This window comes from Heptranchias perlo, unplaced genomic scaffold (genome assembly GCF_035084215.1).
Source record: "Heptranchias perlo isolate sHepPer1 unplaced genomic scaffold, sHepPer1.hap1 HAP1_SCAFFOLD_73, whole genome shotgun sequence".
NCBI lineage: Eukaryota > Metazoa > Chordata > Chondrichthyes > Hexanchiformes > Hexanchidae > Heptranchias > Heptranchias perlo.
This window is the reverse complement of record NW_027139761.1, coordinates 2,681,485-2,687,484: the sequence shown is the minus strand read 5'-3', so window position 1 is coordinate 2,687,484 and position 6,000 is coordinate 2,681,485. Positions and strand designations below refer to the sequence as shown.

Here is a 6,000-nt window from a genome sequence, read left to right as displayed (position 1 = left end):
GAATCACAGCTCGAGAAATCAATCCTCTCGACCACGAGGGGAAGGAGTCTTCCAACATACAGGTGTTTAATGACAAGGTGAGTTTAATGTTCAGGAATAATAGAGCACAGATTTTCGGTCGTGCAAACTTCACACACTTTATTTTGGAAAAGGAAACTGATAGCAGAGAGAATTTATTTTGATCGCTGCAACCTGAATTTTTCGTTCGTTGAATCAGTAGTTCAACAGCAAACGTGTGCTGTCTCTGTGGCGCAATCGGTTAGCGCGTTCGGCTGTTAACCGAAAGGTTGGTGGTTCGATCCCACCCAGGGACGGTAGGGTAACTTTTATCTTCATGGTCTCGCATTTCCTGGTTCCGATGTTTGTTTTGGCTGCAAAACAAATGCCCGCTTTCGATGCCAGCTGAGTGCGGCCGATCTTCCATCATTTCACCTGTGATTGGCTTCGCCGAAATCTGAATTCTTCTTGACAGACAAGGTCTGACATCGATATTTCTGCAGTGACCGACACCAGACTGTTTCCACAATGAATGTCACTCCCTTTTATTTTGGAAACGCAAAATTGTATTCACATTCCGAACGGTTTCAGTTGATTTGTGAGAGATCATGAAAGGATCCTGCAGCGCTGCCTTGGATAATAACAACAGTTCGAAGCCGCATTTCAGTCGCGGCAACAAATCCTCACATCCGAGTATCTGCACCTTTGCAGCAGAGTATCTGCACCATTACACTGGAGTATCTGCACCGTTGCACCGGAGTATCTGCGCCCTTACAACCATTAACTCATCAACTGTCCCCAATCATCTTTATCAGCGTCAGGAGCCCTAAACAAAACCCAACAGTGAAGAAATTGGCTTTATGATTCTTCACTAATGTGCGGACACATTTTTATTAACGGAACTTTGAAGGAGATTTGGGGAAAGTGGCCGCTGATACTCAGAAACTACTGCTTGTTTTTTTTTTGCTCAGCAGGCTCATTGGTTGAGGGGTATGATTCTCGCTTCGGGTTTGTTGTTTGAAATATGTGAGAGGTCCCGGGTTCAAATCCCGGACAACCCCTCATTCCCCCCCCCCCCCCCCCCCCCGACTTTTGATCTTGAGCTGCTGTTCAAACTGGCAGGGTGTTTGTCGGTATTTCAATAATCTCACGACCTCTGAATGCATTCTACTTGCAATTGCAATTGACCTTGAAACCGCTCTCGGATTTCATCTCACTGAAGCAGAATGTGGCCCCTTTTTGTTTCAGCGTGGAGGTGACGAGGTTGTGGTTGATAACCGCGGGCACACCTGTCCGGACATTGGTAGTCAGAATGTACAAAATGCTGTCTCAAATATTCTGTTGTCATCCAGGGAGCTCTAGTTTTGCATGCCCAACCTTTCCTCTAGTAAGAATGTGACCCGAACTATCTCCTCACTCAAAGCCTCCCATTGCTCATTTACTGTTTTAGCTGCCAATCTTTGATTCCAATCCACCTGGACCCGATCACTTTTCAACTCGCTGAAATTCGCTCTTCCCAGTTCAGTATTTTCATGCTTGATATTTCCTTGCATTTTCCATAACTATACTAAACCTGCTGCAAATGCTCTCCCACTGAATCATGCTCCACTTGCCCCACTTCTTTCCCCTAAATAAATCCAGCACTGCTTCCTTCCTTGTTGGGCTGAAAACATACAGATTAAGAAAGTTCTCTTGGACACATTTCAGGAATTGCTCGCCCTCTTTGACATTTGCACTGCTCTTTCCCAGTCTATATTCGGATAAATGAAGTTCCCTTTTATCAATGCTCTAAAATTATTGCATCTTTCTGCAATTTGCTGCCAATTTGCTCCTCCATCTCCTTCCCACTTGTTGGCCCCCTATAGTCTGCATCCAGCAGCGTAATAGCTCCTCAATTGTTCCTTAATTCTAAACAAATAGATTCTGCCTTTGAACCCTTAAGCATGGCGACCCTTTCTACCGCTGTAACAGTATTTTTGATCAATAGTGCCTGGCCCACACCCAACCCCCCCCCCCCCCCAACTTTTATCCCCTGCCTTTCCTGAATACGTTGTAGCCAGGAATATGTAAGTGGCCACTCCTCCGCTTGTTTGAGACAGGTCTCCATTATTGACACTATAACATAATCCCATGTTACCACTTGTGTCTGCAGCTCACCAACCTTATTGACCAAGTATGTTAAACACAACATCAGGGCATAAGGGTAGGACAAGTTCTAATGCCCAATTAAATGTTCTATACACTAATGCCCGTAGCATAAGAAATAAAATAAGGGAATTAGAAGCGTAAATTGAGCTTATAGTGCATGACTTAGTGCTCATCACTGAGACTTGGCTCCAAACTGGGCATGACTGGGAGATAAATATTTCTAGTTATAAGCCGTTTAGAAAGGATAGGGACATTGGAAAAGGCGGTGGAGTAGCGATATTGAGGAGGGATACTATTACTGCATGAGAAAGAAGACATATCAGTAAAGGTGAGCACGCAGTAGAAAGGCTTTGCGTGGAAATGAGTAACAGAATAGAATGCAAGACTTTGGTGGGAGTTGTTCATAGACTTCCGGACAGCAGTGAAAAAGTAACAGGATACACAGAAGCGGACAGGATGTTAGGGGTCTGGAACTCACTGTCTGAAAGGGTGGTCGAGGCAGAACTTAGATGTGCATTTGAAGTGCCGTAACCTACAGGGCTATGACCAAGTGTTGGAAAGTGCGATTAAGTTGGATAGCTCTTTTTCGGCCATCATAGACACGATAGGCCGAATGGCTTCCTTCTGTTTTGTAACTTTCTATGATTCTATGTGTGTGAAGGGATTCGTTCAGTCATCACACGTGCTGAGACACCAGCGAGTTCCCACAAGTGACTGTAGGGGTTGGATTCTGCTGTTAATCCCATCCAGGACTGAACCATATTCATTCTGACATTTGGGGTTTGTTTCTGCTGATGTTAATAACCGCTATAACTGGGCTGGAGTTTAAGATTCTGGATATGTTAAATAAATCAGCTATGTTTTTAACACCTTGATGTAGATTTTGGTCTTTCCCACCTGAGTGTTTAGCATCACCTGACTGGAGCTCAGAAAGCACAATCTGGGGCGAGGATCGTCCGGTGGGAACAGAACTTCAGCCTGGACACAGTCCTTCACGACCACAGTGAGAGGGGCAAACGGCACTTTGGTCTTTCCCGTCGCTCTTCACTGACAGCAAAGTCACCGTGCGGCGTCCAGTCTAATAATGACTGTGGTACTTATTCTATGTTTGTTTGACAGTCCTGAGTCTACCATTTAAAGCAGGCGTTAACTGATTTAAAGTAAACCCGCTTAAAAGAAATGGGTTATCAGTTGTGATATCCGTGAAGCCAATGTTCCATTCCTTTATATGATTGATGTGCCTGATTTCCGACCGCAGTTTCAGTGGTGGAATATCAGCACTGCTCAGCCGGCTATGATCACGATACATTTTCTTACAAACCAAACACAGATTGAAACCCTGCAACTTTGAGGCGATGAATCCTTCGAGAAAAAATAAATAAGGGTTCGAACCATTAAACTTTCTCGCTAAATGAGAGCACCACCGAAACTTACAAAGAGGTCACCTGCTAAACCAGCAATTCACTGAGCGAAACTATGAGATTGCAGCCACCAATATAACAGTTGTCTACTGTCAGTTTACTTCTCCAAAATGACAGGATTTTTACTCCTGCAAGCTTCAACCAACGAGCTGGTCTTCACTCCGGAAACAGCAACTGTGAAGTTCAGAGAAACGTGTTCGATTTCAGCGCGGTGACACAAGACCAGTGTAAAGCTCAGTCAATGAGATCGCCGAGTGGCGAGAGGGTGGATTTGGAATGCCTGAGCGCCTGCACTGCGCACTTTTCAGATCTGCTTGGAGCACCAATCCCTTCAATTCATCACTGACAGGGACAGTTCGATTCTCTGTTTCTTTTCCTTGAGGCTTGGTGAAATTTTAAAAATTGATAGAGACCAATGTTAAAGCGAATCTCGTCAGTGACATGCTCACAGATACAAAGCGGCCAGACTCTGCTTCAGTGAGATGAAAGCCCAGAGCGGTTTCAAGGTCGAATGCAATTGCAAGCAAAGCTCGTTCAATGAAAGTGGAAGTCATTGAGGTGCCTTTAAGTTCCTGATTGTTTGAAATGAACTTCTTCTGAAAGCGTTTGAGATTGAGGTGGAGTGATTTGGGGATTTCTTTTCCCTCTTTGCAAAAGTCTGAACCGCCACTAAAGAAAAAGTCAAGGGCTAAATTGGGGATTCTACGGGATATGGACCTCGAATCGAGAATTATACCCCGAACTCAACGAGCCCAGAAACAAGAACGTGTCCTTACATTAATGTGTGACGCTCACATTCTCTGAGGGGTCTGTCTGCAAAATAAAAGGGCATTTTGAAGAGATATTCTGAGCAGTTCCGTATTGGACCCCGAACAAAGTACAAACACCGCACGATGCTTTTGCTGGTCAAATTCACTAAACATCATAAATTCCACAAAAGCACCACAAGGAGTTGAATCTGTGACCGGAGTTCTTTAAGCAATTAAGCCACGGAGCCAATTCACGGGCACGCTTCTCACTTCCTCATTAATATCTGTGCTACACATTCTGTTGGGGGTTCAGACTGTTTTATCTTTGTCAATTTCATAGAAAATAAAAGCAAGAGTCGATCATTCTGCTCTGCCATTCAAAATGATCATGGCTCATCGTCCAGTTCTGTACCCTGTTCCCGCTTTTTCCCCATATCCCTTGAGCATTAAGAAATATATCTATCTGCTTATTGAATAAGTCTAATGACTTGGCCTCCACTGCCTTCTGTGGTAGTGAATTCCACAGGTTCACCACCCACTGAGTGAATAAATTTCTCCTCATCTCGGTTCTAAATGACATACACCGTATCCTGAGACTGTGACCCCTGGTTCTGGACTCCCCAGCTACCGAGAACATCCTCCCTGCATCTAGTCTGTCTCATCCTATTAGAATTTTATATGTTTCGATGAGATCACCCCTCATTCTTCTAAACTCGAGCGAATATAGTCCTGGTCGACCCAATCTCTCCTCATACGTCAGTCCTGCCATCCTCGGAACAAGTCTGCAAAACCTTCGTTGCACTCCCTCCATGGCAATGACATCTTTCCTCAGATAAGGAGACCAAAACTGCACACAATACTCCAGATGGGGTCTCACCAAGGCCCCGTACAACTGCAGTAAGACATTCCCTGTTCCTGTACTCAAATCCTCTTGCATTGAACGCCAACATACCATTCGCCTTCCTAACTGCTTGCTGCATCTGAATGCTCGCTTTCAGCGACTGGTGTACAAGGACACCCAGGTCTCGTTGCACCTCCCCATTTTCCCAATCTATCACCATTCAGATAATAAACTGCCTTTCTGTTTTGACAAAAAAAGTAGATAACCTCACATTTATCCACGTTATACTGCATCTGCCATGTTCTTGCCCACTCACCCAACTTGTCGAAATCACATTGGACCCTCTTTGCATCCTCCTCACAGCTCGCATTCCACCCCAGCTTTGCGTCGTCTGCAAACTTGGAAATGTTACATCCCGTTCCGTTCGCTCATCCAAATCATTGATATATATTGTGAATAGCTGGGGTCCCAAGCACTGATCCCTGCCGTTCCCCACTAGTCACTGCCTGCCACCCGGGAAAAGACCAGTTTATTCCCACTCTTTCCAGTCTGTCAACCAATTCTCAATCCAGGCCAGTCTATTCCCCGAATCCCATGTGCTTTACTTTTGCACACGGTCCTCTTCTGTGGGACCATATCAAAGGCCTTCTGAAAATCCATGTATACCACATCCACTGGTTCTCACCTATCTAATCTACGAGTTACATCCTCAAAAAACTCCAGTAGATTTGTTAAGCATGATTTCCCTTTCATAAACCTATGCTGACTTTATCAAATCCCATTAATGCCTTCTAATTGTTCTGTTATCACATCTTTTAAAATAGACTCGAGCATTTTCCCCACT

General features: G+C 44.6%; 1 non-coding gene across 1 annotated transcript; it reads left to right on the top strand.

The window, feature by feature from the left end:
* The first annotated feature begins 240 nt into the window (after nt 1-240).
* Nucleotides 241-314, top strand: trnan-guu (transfer RNA asparagine (anticodon GUU)). Its single transcript has one exon. It is a non-coding gene; the product is annotated as a tRNA-Asn (tRNA).
* Nucleotides 315-6,000: the final 5,686 nt, after the last annotated feature.